Here is a 12,983-nt window from a genome sequence, read left to right as displayed (position 1 = left end):
TTTTTTTTTTAATGCTGAAGAGAGTGTTTTAATGGCGCCAATTGATAATAGCTTTCCCGCAAAATTATTTTCACTTTTCCTGATGTTATGATTTTTAAAATAAGACATTTAAAGACGATTATTATAAAACGTCATTAATTCTATATCTTTACTGACAAAAATATTATATTTCGTCAGTAAATATTATCAAAAAAAATTATTGTCTCTACCAAAATATATAGTGACGTTATTTAATATAACGTCCCAAATTGTTATATTTAGCGACGTTTTTTAGAGCGTCATTAAAATTTTCGTCGGGTAGTGTTATTATAACACGGCACAGATTTTCTTTCTACCATACATCCGTAGTGTCCGTGCTTCTTAAAAGGCTTCCAGATCGTGTGTTGACGTTGCTATTTTCCCCAACATGTTTATGTCTGAGGTTATTATGTTGATCATGCAAATTGGTGTGAGGGACTGACCGCTAAGGTGAAGCTATCTTATCAATGAAGAATTTCAAGAAAACAAAAATTAGTATTGTCACACCCCACTTCTAGGACATGACCCGGCCGTATCGCTACATGAAAACCTGTAACAATACGAAACCTATCCATACATACCTCTCGAAACCTTTATAACAACACTTGAATACATAATAATTCCTCGACCCAATATGACAAAATATAAACAACTAGTTCTTCCCAAAAACTCATCAAAATCACCACTATTAAATATTTACAATCAAGAGTAGTATGTCCAAAATGTATCACAAGCACCAAACCAAGCACAATGTGTTACCAAAGATACAAAGGGTCAAAGGAATATCCAAAATAAACAAAAATCCGTGATACACTCCAAAATTAGGACTAAGTCTCCTAGTTTCAAAAGTCACCTTCGAGACCCCACCACTTGTGTTCGTGCTATTCACATGTCCTTAGCTATTCTGAAACATGAGAAAGATACAAATAATGAGCTAATGCCCAGTAAGTAGTACTCCTCTCAACCCCAGATCAAGTAACCTCAATAGAATATAAAATGCTTTAGAGTAATAAATAGATGTAAAACTCGATCTTTAAACTATATCGAAGTCATAATATACTTCCATCATACTATACACAAGTTCACAAAACTGGAAACTTTAGCTACATGGGCGCCACCATTATTTCATAATACAATACTTTCAAAAGCACAAATCATTCCTTAACATATGACTCATTGACAGCCTAAAGCCACTATTATAACCCGTGGCAAAGGCCATTATCTGCATAATGGTTTAGAATGACTCGACGATTCGGAATGAGTCAGGCTCGACGATTCAGAATGAGCCGGTTGGAACGTTCCAACAAATAATTCAAAAGACTCGACGATTCGAAATGAGTCAAGCTCGACGATTCGGAATGAGCTATTAGGAACGTTCCAAACCGAACAAAACAAACTGTTAGTGTTTTAATTATTCAAAAACCCCAACTTATAATTGGCAATATTATTATGGCATACTAAGATAGGATTAGTTCAGTGTCTGTTTTGTTTCTCAAAGGACTGATTAATCAGATTCAACAACAGAAGGACTGACACTGAAGATCTGTTGTAGGAAGCTATTTTCCTAAATGCTGTACGCGGTTTTACAGAAGTCAGATTTGGAAAGAAGATCAGCGTATCTGCTTTGGAAAGTTATGGACTGAATCCTTAAGATTACATTCTTCAAATATTGTCCTACCATCTACAATCAAAGACATCTATGGAAGGAGTGTTCTTTTGACGGAACTATAAGTATCCTCATTCGAAGAGAATGAGGGTTACGCCTTTGAGAAAGTAGAAAACACTTCACATCAGTTTGATGAGATCAGATCTTTGATAATCATGCCTCTTCTCAATACAACATGTTCATGGTGATTAAGATGACGAACTTGAGAAGAATCACTACTGCTTAAACGAAAGGACACTGTGATCACACTGTTGTGGCAACAACTGTAAAGAGCGTCATTGAAGTGGACTGCATCAGAGTGGGTTCTCCAAGTGAAGGGATTTCATTTGACTTCTGTATGCATAGCTCTCCATCTTCAACAATCCACTAAACCTGTGTAGACTGGGTATGTACCTTGTGTGGGGCACTTGGGTAAGATTATTGTATATCTACCTTTGTACATCGGATTATGATTTAGTGGATTGGACGCCTATGTGATCGTCCCCTAGACGTAGATACACATTGTATCAAACTGGGTAAACATTCTGTGTTGTTGGCTTTGTGGTGTTATCTTTTCTTTAATCTTCACTGTGATTAGTTATTACTGATTGAATTCATCGCTGAATCAGTCAGTCCATTTAGTCAGTTGATTAATCCAATTGATCTAAACAACAAAACTTCGAACTCGATTGTAGGATCTCTGCATGAATCTGTTTTTACTCTTGTCACCGGGGTAAAAGAAGCTAAACGTGTATGGGAAATTCTTGAAACCAGATTTGAGGGAACTAGTGATGTCAAGCAGTCAAAGCTACAAATGGTACTATCAGAATTCGAAGCCCTTAGAATGAATGAAGAGGAAACCATTTCGACCTTTCAAAGTCGGGTTCCGAATCTGATGAATAGAGCCTCAATTCTTGGTGAACCTTTCACTGATGAGAGAGTAGTCAAAAAGATCCTTCGATCTTTGCCTAAATGCTTCCGGATGAAAGTAACTGCTATTCAGGAACACACAGGTTGGGAAAAGAAGACTGTCGGAGAACTTAACACACATATGAACTAGAAGTGCTTGTGGATGACGATCTTGCAAGCAACAGAAAAGGAAAGTCAGTGGCTTTTGTGGCTGAGGCTGATCGAGAATCTGACACAGACGACATAGATGATGAAACCTTGGCTCTTCTAACCAAGAATTTCAAGAAAATATTAAAAGATTTCAACAGAAAGAGTCAAGGTCAGTCCACCAGGACACAATACAAAGGTAACAACTCCTCATATCAGAAAGCCGAAACAACTCCCTTTTCACAGAACAATCAATCTCAGACTGGTCGAACAAGACAGAACAGAAACAATTCCACAGACACAGGGAAGTCCCTCAACCGGTTAGTGCAGTGTAGAGAATGTGAAGGGTATGGTCACATACAGGCTGAATGTGCAACGTATCTCAAGAGAAAAAAGGCTATGTCAGTAGCTACATTAAGCGATGATGAGGATGAAACATCCAATTATCAGTCAGATGATAATGTGGGAAACTTTGTAGCCTTCTTTACAGCTACAGACATTCAGTCAGACGGAAACCAATCAGATAAAGAATCTTACATATCAACTGATGATTTTGAAGAGAGACATACTCAACTTGAAATAGAATTTGCTAAACTTGTTGCAAGCTGGGAACAACTAGTGAAAGTCAATAAAAATCTGAATGACGAGCTGAAGCAAAGGGATGATCTTCTAAGAAAACTGAATACAGACCTTGTCATAAAAGAAGATCTCATCACTCAGATAAGAACCAGAGAAGGAAAACTGATAAAGGAATTGGAGGGTCTGAAGAAAAATATCCAGATGATGGACACCACATCAACCTTAGACAAGATTCTAGACTTTGGCAGAAATCCTAATGATAAAAAAGGTCTAGGATTTGAACGAGATGAATCTTTGAATAATGCACCTATGTTTGTCAAAGAGGGTATGTTTAAGACCACAGCAGTTCACAGCTTTGAACAAGGACAGTCATCTCGGTCAGTGCAAAAAATTGACAAGAGAAGGAGATATGACCAGACTGCAGATACTGACCTTGCCAAAGTAACTCATCAATCTCATTATTCAAGGTTCAAGAATAAGCTTGTCAAAGTTAGACATTACACTCCCATTTGTCACTACTGTCAAACAAAAGGTCATACTCGGCCTGAATGTTATTTTTTCTACAGAGATCAAAGGAAGGAGAAATATCAGAACAAGACTATTACACTGTTTACTAGACAGGTTTGGGTCAGAAAGTCAGACGTTATTTGCTACCCCACTATAGTTCTGACTGCGTCAACTGAAGCTAGATGGTATTTCGACAGTGGTTGTTCCAGACATATAACTGGAAATGTAAAGTGACTGATGGCTGTTCAACCAAGCAGTGGAGCTGTAACATATGGAGATGGACAAAAAGGGAAAATAGTTGGGAAAGGTACCCTGAATGTACCAGGTTTGCCTCAATTAGAAGAAGTTCTGTTAGTTAGTGGGTTGAAAGCTAATCTGATTAGCATCAGTCAGTTGTGTGATCAAAATTGGAATGTGTGCTTCGATCGTAACTGTTGCAGAGTTAGTGACAAAGCAAATCAACTTGTCATGGAAGGAACCCGGTCCTCAGACAATTGTTATGTTTTGGCAAATGAAACTGCATGTCACCTATTCAAATCTGATGAATCAAAACTCTGGCATAGACGACTGGGTCACGTAAACTTCAGAGATATGGATAAACTGATAAAACTGGAAGCTGTGAAAGGTGTACCTAAGATCAGAATAGATCTGGAAAAAGTTTGTGGTGCATGTGCCATTGGGAAACAAATCAGAACTCCGCACAAAGCAGTAAGAGGTATCACCACTGAGAAGTGTCTAGATCTTGTTCACATATACCTCATGTGGCCAACACAGACTGAAAGCATTGGGGGAAAAATAATACATATTTGTGTGTGTAGATGATTTCTCTCGATACAGCTGGGTATACTTTCTAAGAGAAAAATTAGAAGCATTCAAGGCCTTTAAAACTTTGTGCATAAGGATTCAAAAGGAAAAGAATGAATCTATAATAAAAGTTCAGAGACTGAGAAGTGATCATGGAAAAGAATTTGAGAATTCACTATACTCAGATTTCTGCTCCGAGCATGGTATATCACATGAGTTCTCAGCTCCTAGAACTACTCAACAGAATGGTGTAGTGGAAAGAAAGAATCGAACTTTACAAGAAATTGCTAGAGTTATGCTACATGCCTCTCATCTGCCGCAGCGCTTCTGGGTTGAAGCAGTACACACAGCCTGTCATACTGTAAATAGGGTCTATCTTAGACCAGGAACGACCAAAATACCATATGAGATCTGGAAGGGAAAGAAGCCAAACCTGAAGTATTTTCATGTGTTCGGGACAAAGTGTTATGTGCTGGCTGATAGAGAACAAAGAGGGAAGTTTGAACCTAAGAGTGATGAGAGCATCTTCCTTGGATACTCTCCAAACAGTCGTGCCTACAGAGTCTACAACAAGAGAACTCAATCTGTGATGGAATCAGTAAATGTGGTTATAGATGATAGTCCAGAAGAATCAGTAGACACAGCAGTGACAGATTCAGTGACAAAGCTTCCTCTCAGTGAATCAAATACCACTGATAGCAACAGTCAGCCCAAATCACAAGAATCCTCAGATGAAGATCAAGAAAGTTCAGAACAGGAGACAAATCTCATAAATGATACAGGTAAAGACAAACCCACCAGAACTCAGAAAAATCATCCGTCAGACAACATCATTGGAGATCCAACAGATGGGATGAAGACCAGGAGCAGAATAAGAAATAATCTGACAGAAATATCTGGGTCTGCTTGCTATACCTCAAAGATAGAACCCAGGAATGTTAAAGAAGCTTTACAGGATGATCTGCATCAGTTTGAGCGAAATCATGTCTGGGATTTAGTTTCAAGACCTGATGGTGTTAACATAATTGGAACAAAATGGATCTTTAAAAATAAAACTGATGAAGCTGGAAATATAGCAAGGAACAAAGCTCGGTTAGTGGCTCAAGGGTACACTCAGATTGAAGGGATTGACTATGATGAGACATTTGCTCCTGTAGCTAGACTCGAATCAATCAGGATTCTGTTGGCTGTCGCATGTATTATGGGATTCACACTGTTTCAGATGGATGTTAAGACAACATTCCTGAATGGCTATCTGCACGAAGATATCTATGTGGCTCAACCTAAAGGTTTTGAAGATCCAGACCATCCATCATATGTCTACAAGCTTCGAAAAGCTCTCTATGGTCTAAAACAAGCCCCACGAGCATGGTATGAGCGACTGACACAGTATCTGCTTCAACATGGGTATAAACGGGGAAGTGTCGACAAAACCTTGTTTGTAAAGACTACTGGAAGTCATGTAACCATTGCCCAAATCTATGTTAACGACATTGTATTTGGATCAACCTTACAGAGATACACTGATGAGTTGGTAAAAGTCATGAAGGAAGAATTTGAAATGTCCATGGTTGGTCAACTGACATACTTTCTAGGACTACAGGTCAAGCAAAGCTCTGAAGGATACTTTATCTCACAAGAAAAGTATGTTAAGAATCTAGTCAAGAAGTTTGATCTGGAATTATGTAAACCATCCAGGACACCAATATCTACCTCCACAAAAGTATCAAAGGATGAAACTGGTATATCAATGGATAACACAGTCTATCGCAGCTTGATTGGCAGTCTGTTGTATCTAACAGCCAGTCGACCAGACATAATGTTCAGTGTTAGAATCTGTGCAAGATATCAATCTGATCCAAAGGAATCGCACCTGATAGCTGCAAAACGTATTCTGAAATATGTAAAAGGAACGATGCAGTATGGCCTCTGGTACTCCAAGGACAGTGAACTGAGTCTTGTGGCATATTGTGATGCTGATTGGGCAAGAAATATTGATGATCGAAAGAATACATCTGGAGGATGCTTCTTTGTTGGTAAAAACTTGGTATCATGGCTAAGTAAGGAACAAAATTCTATTTCTTTAAGCACTGCAGAAGCAGAATACATAGTTGCTGGTGGATGTTGTACTCAGTTGGTATGGATGAAACAGATGTTGCTGGATTATGGTCTTACTCAAGGAATTATGACATCTATTGTGACAATGTCAGTGCTATTAATATCTCCAAGAATCCAGTTCAACACTCCAGAACGAAGCATATTGATATCAGGCATCATTACATCAGAGACCTGGTTGAATCCAAGGAGATTGAATTGGAATATATTCAAACTGACAAACAACTGGCGGATATTCTGACTAAGCCACTAGACGCAAATCATTTTGAAATTTTCAGGTCTGCTCTGGGAATTTGCAGAATTGACTAATAAAGCAGTTGGTCAGTCAAAGAGGAGTGGAGGTTTGTTTGTACGGGTCAGTATTATGGCTTGACTTCCTTTTAAATATCCTCTCTATTTTTGTTAAGTGGATTCTATAACCTAATGTATCTCAAAGATATCTTAAAGATCTTAATCTTTTTTCGAAATTCAAATTTCCTTGGGTTCCGTTTCCTTCCTAAAAAGAAGTTGTACCGTTGTGTCAATCAATCGCGTCTGCATTCTATTTGACTAGCCTCATTAATTAGGGTTCATCACCCTTAAGTCTATTTGTTATCGGGCCAAGTAGAAAAATATCTACGAGTATCTCAGCACTCAGTCTTCCTCTCTGCTTCCTTGCCTTCCTTGATTTGTCCTTCTTCTCTCACAAAAATCTCCAATGGCGGATCCAGTAAGAAATATCATCATCAAACTCGGAAGCAAGACACATTCTCCAGAAGTGGCGTTTAAGCATATTCAGACTCTATTTGCCATGAAGAAGAAACTCAAGCTTGATCCTCTACTTCGTGATGAGATATTGGTGACTGTTATGACAAACTACCAAGAGTTTTATGCTGATTGGTCTGAAGACGATGCAACTGAACTGCTGATGATGGTTTCTGAAGCCAGTGATGAGGTTTCTCCAATATCTATTCCAGAACCCTCGGATGGAAATCGGGTCGGGGCATTTCTTCGGCATTTTGCACAACGAACCCTAGAATCTGCTGAGGTCTCTCGACGGCAAGCAGAGTCGCAGCCCTTGTATCTCGAAGCTGCTGAAAAAGAGGCAAGACACAGACTGGAGATCCTCCGAAACAGGTCAAACAATTCTGATTCTCCTATTGAAATTTCACCGGATAAACCTGATGATTCTGCTACTCCGTCTTGTGTGCATGTTAATAATGAAAATTTAACTGCTTTGAACTCTGAGAAACCCCCTGTGAATGTTGATCCTTCATCTCTGCCGTTAAGTGAGTCTGATTGTGTGAAAAATGATGCCTTGCATGTGTCTGATGAGAAAGAAAAATCATCTGATGAGCCCAATAATCTGAGTCTAATTGTATTCTCTTCTGATAATATTGTTCTGCCATCTGCTGAGATTGCTGTTGATCCCAAAGAAATTTGCCCTGCTGATGATCCGTCTGATTTACCTGCTAATGTTGAGTATGTTGACCTCTCTAGCCCCAATAAGTCTGAGAAAACAGGTGGAATCCCAGTCTACACTGCCACATCGTTAGGTGAAAGTCTGGAACATGTGCGACATTTTGCTGGACTACCGTCTGCTTTGATTCCTCAACCATATCGAGTGATTCACCCATCTGAACCCTCCAGCGAAGATGATAAGATTCTGGCTGAAGTTTATGGGTCTCAAGCACCTCCATCTGACATTCCAACCATTGAGGCCACTGCTCATCCTGACTCCACAAAATTTAAAATACGAGAGGTTACTAATCTGCTTGATGGCTCTTCTGCTCAAGTATCTGATTCCAGTCATTCTGTGACTCCTGTTCAATCCCCAACCAAAGAAACGAGAAGGTCTAAGAGGAAGAATGTTCCTGTAAAAGTTATTGCGGAGACAGGTGATGACAATGCTGACACAGATCAGCTTGAGAAGAAAAGGAAGTCTAGTGAAACAGTCAAATCTGAATCTAATCCACCTATCCAACAAGTTTTCAAGACTCTACGATCCTCTGTTAAGCAAAAGGGTTCTGTTGCTACTCAACCACATGTTGTCCTCGCATCTTCCACCAGAAAAGTGAAACATGCTACCCGTGCTAGAGGTCGGAGCATTACACCTGAGGTTCAAGCTGCTGAAAGCTCTGACACATCCATTTACAGACCTCAATTTGTTTCTCCTTCTGCTCAAGCCAAGTGGTCCACAATGGTCCGAAGAGAACTGATTGTTCAAAGATCGGTTGATGAAAACCAGATGAACTCCGTCTGTGATGTTCTGTCCTTGCTGAGAGAAGTGGGTCTTCTGAAGACTGTCACTGCCATCTGTCCTTACTCAAAGCTGCTCACCTACGAATTTTACTGTAATCTTAATGAGGAGATGGACAATTTGTCTGGAGAGCATCCACTGCAGATTTTCATTCGAGGGGAATGGTATGTGTTTGGCCCTGACAAGATTAACGAATACTATAGCCTGCAAGGAGTCCAAGAGGAAGCTATTACTGACTGGGATGCAGTGGCCAAAACAGTCACAGGTGGACAAGCTGACAGATGGCGTACTGGTGACAAGGATATTCTACCTAGCTCTCAGCTCACCTCCAAATATGTGATTCTTCATCGTCTTGCTCTGCATAACTGGCTCCCTTCGGCACATTTCCACACTGTCAGCAAGCCACTGGCCAGTCTCTTATTCAGAATTGGAACCAAGATGCCCTTTGATCTTGGGTCGTGGATCTATTCTCATATTCTCACTCTGATTCACCCGAGGGAACAAAAGGTACGACTGCCCTTTCCTAATTTGATCTTTGGAATTCTTACATCACAGGGCCTTGAGTCTATGACGAGTGAGGTAATCAGTCCGACCCTTCTCTACACGGTGGACCGGCGTCTGTTGATTGGAGAACATATATGTGATGTTACGCCGGTGACTGCACCCTCCAATCCTGAGACTGATACAGTGGAGGACATCTCGCCGCATGCACGAGATCTTCAACTCTCTATCCAATTGAAGGCAAGAGTCTCTGAACTCGAGACAGTTCATGGCATAATCGCTAAACAGCTGACAGGGGCTCATACAGAATTAGCCACTGTTCTTCTTTGTTTAAGCCTGACTGAGGTCTCTGCTGCTGCTCCTGTGAAGTCTAACAGTGAGACTCCCTCCAACGCTTGACCTGGCTTTGGCTCTCTTTTGGCAAAAAGGGGGAGTATGAACTTAGGGGGAGTTGTGTGTTTTTGTGTACCTTCTGGCCCTGGCAGGGCGATTGTTTGTGATGGCACCTCCTTTTGAAGAATGTTTTTCTTGACTTTGTTTTGATCCAGCATGACACGTATGCTGTGTTTTTATTTCTGCAATGTAATCAAATGTTGGGTGGTTTTATGTTAGCCTATCTTAGTTATCTCAGTTCTTATGTCTTTCTATATAGTCGAGATGTTTTGCCAAATAATAGCCAAAGGGGGAGTTTGTTAGTGTTTTAATTGTTCAAAAACCCAACTTATAATTGACAATATTATTATGGCATACTAAGATAGGATTAGTTCAGTGTCTGTTTTGTTCCTCAAAGGACTGATTAATCAGATTCAACAACAGAAGGACTGACACTGAAGATCTATTGTAGGAAGCTATTTTCCTAAATGTTGTACGCGGTTTTACAGAAGTCAGATTTGGAAAGAAGATCAGCGTATCTGCTTTGGAAAGGTATGGACCGAATCCTTAAGATTACATTCTTCAAATATCGTCCTACCATCTACAATCAAAGACATCTATGGAAGGAGTGTTCTTTTGACGAAACTATAAGTATCCTCATTCGAAGTGAATGAGGGTTACGCCTTTGAGAAAGAAGAAAACACTTCACATCAGTTTGATGAGATCAGATCTTTGATAATCATGCCTCTTCTCAATACAACATGTTCATGGTGATTAAGATGACGAACTTGAGAAGAATCACTACTGCTTAAACGAAAGGACACTGTGATCACACTGTTGTGGGAACAACTGTAAATAGCATCATTGAAGTGGACTGCATCAGAGTGGGCTCTCCAAGTGAAGGGATTTCATTGGACTTCTGTATGCATAGCTCTCCATCTTCAACAATCCACTAAACCTGTGTAGACTGGGTATGTACCTTGTGTGGGGCACTTGGGTAAGATTTTTGTATATCTACCTTTGTACATCGGATTATGATTTAGTGGATTGGACGCCTATGTGATCGTCCCCCAGACGTAGATACACACTGTATCGAACTGGGTAAACATTATGTGTTGTTGGCTTTGTGGTGTTATCTTTTCTTTAATCTTCACTGTGATTAGTTATTACTGATTGAATTCATCGCTGAATCAGTCAGTCTATTTAGTCAGTTGATTAATCCAGTTAATCTGTTTAAAAAGAGAAAATGTAAAATTACACAAATAACAAAATGTAGGTTACCTCATGAGTTTGACCGAACATTCAAAATAGTTCTGATAATCAAATAGCCCGATGTAGCAAAAATCATTTCTATAAAAATCACATAACAAATTACATAATTTATTGTACAGAGTTTTTCAAGTCACATATTTTCTCAATATACATAATATTTCCAATTATGGATAATAAATTTATCAAACTAAGAATTATGCAAGGTATAAACCCTTCCCAAAATAATAATTTTCTTAGTACATAACTCTTTAAACAAATCGTGGAATAGTTTATTAAACCAAAATAGTTTCAAAAGAGTTGAAGTGGTTTAATTGTAAAGAATTTAAGTTATTAAACATGAAGTTAAGGGTTCAAGTGTTACTCTGAACATAGTAGAAATCATTTTACAAATCTAATATGTACATATGCAATATAACCATACAAATTGCTAAGAGGTGGAATTGAACCCACATCCACCTATTTACACAACAACAGTCCTACCAACCCACCATCTCTACACATGATAACAATTTCAGTACGTAACTTTACTTAACATTCGTTTCCGAACACAGTTCTCACAGAACTAAAAACAATTTCAGTCCAAGCTCTAAAATATATAGCAATTTCAATTTCAGTCCAAGCTCTAAAATATATAGCAATTTCAGTCCAAACTTCAGAAATCATGGCTTAGCATTTTCAGACCCAAAAACATATCATAGCCCAAAATATTTTTAACTCATACTAACCATAAAATGGGTATTCAAAGTAGTAGAGGTTTCAAAATAGGTTATATATATGGGTTTTGCAAAATAAGGAGAGAAGAGTTAACCACTTACCTGAAACACCCAAATCTTAACTATTTAGCTCACCCAAATACTCCTTGTCAAATTTCCTAATATTTTCAATCATCAATCTTAGGGCTCAAATGTTAAACCCAATTAAAAAAGGAGTGAAATATGGAGGTCAAACTTACCTAGAATACTCCAATAACTTGAGACCTAAGCTTGAAGAAGATGAAGATCAAAGCTTCAAGATGTTTCTTTTCCTCTATCTCTCTAGTCCACTCATCTTATCTTCTTTCAAAAGAGATGTTTATCCAAAGACCAAAGTGGTTTCTTAACCTTTAAGGGTAATGAAGGGCAATTTAGTAATTTTATCCAATATTAAACTTGAATAAGCTTTGACTTGTTGACCACATTTAATAAACATAGATATAATTTTATTTCTAAGATAGTGGGTATTACAAGTATGCCTGTGGTTTTTTCCCTAGCAAGATTCATTTTGCATTATGTCAATAACTGGAGTTCAAATAGTGGTTTATATGTTACAGTTTTCTGCCTTGTTGATTTCTTGAATTGAAATGCCAGTACCTCAACTTGGTTAAACAGTCTACCTTTTGAATCATATCATTCACTCAATATGGGGTCGTTTACTTCGTTTCTCTGTCTTTCCTTTTCCAGTTTTCCAGTTTTCCATTTCTCCATTTTTCCAATTTTTCAAGTAATAATAATAATAATAACAATAATAATAATAACAATAATAATAATAACAATAATAATAATAACAATAACAATAATAATAACAATAACAATAATAATAACAATAACAATAACAATAATAAGAACAATAACAATAACAATAATAAGAAGAAGAAGGGACATATACGCTAATATGCTATCTGTCAAAATCGACCCATCGACCTTAAGGAATGACACTGTTCATGCGCGCGCTTTCCTCCATTCTTCCATTTGGAGAACTTCGTTTATCTATTCTCCAAATATAGTGAAAAAGTGGAGAATGGAGATAGAATGTGAATTTGGAGCAAGGATTTTAGTAAACAAGTTTTCCATTCTCTATTTTTTCACTTCTCTAATTCTCCATTTTTTTGGAAAATCT

At 38.3% G+C, this 12,983-nt stretch overlaps 1 long non-coding RNA gene across 1 annotated transcript; it reads right to left on the bottom strand.

The window, feature by feature from the left end:
* Positions 1-892: 892 nt before the first annotated feature.
* LOC109178239 lies at positions 893-12,333 on the bottom strand. The gene is made up of 3 exons (XR_002053687.1): positions 12,061-12,333; positions 11,924-11,979; positions 893-922 (listed from the first exon to the last, which is right to left on the bottom strand). It is a non-coding gene; the product is annotated as an uncharacterized LOC109178239 (long non-coding RNA).
* Positions 12,334-12,983: the final 650 nt, after the last annotated feature.

Source organism: Ipomoea nil, unplaced genomic scaffold, assembly GCF_001879475.1.
Source record: "Ipomoea nil cultivar Tokyo-kokei standard unplaced genomic scaffold, Asagao_1.1 scaffold0176, whole genome shotgun sequence".
NCBI lineage: Eukaryota > Viridiplantae > Streptophyta > Magnoliopsida > Solanales > Convolvulaceae > Ipomoea > Ipomoea nil.
This window is presented reverse-complemented; position numbering and strand designations above follow the sequence as displayed.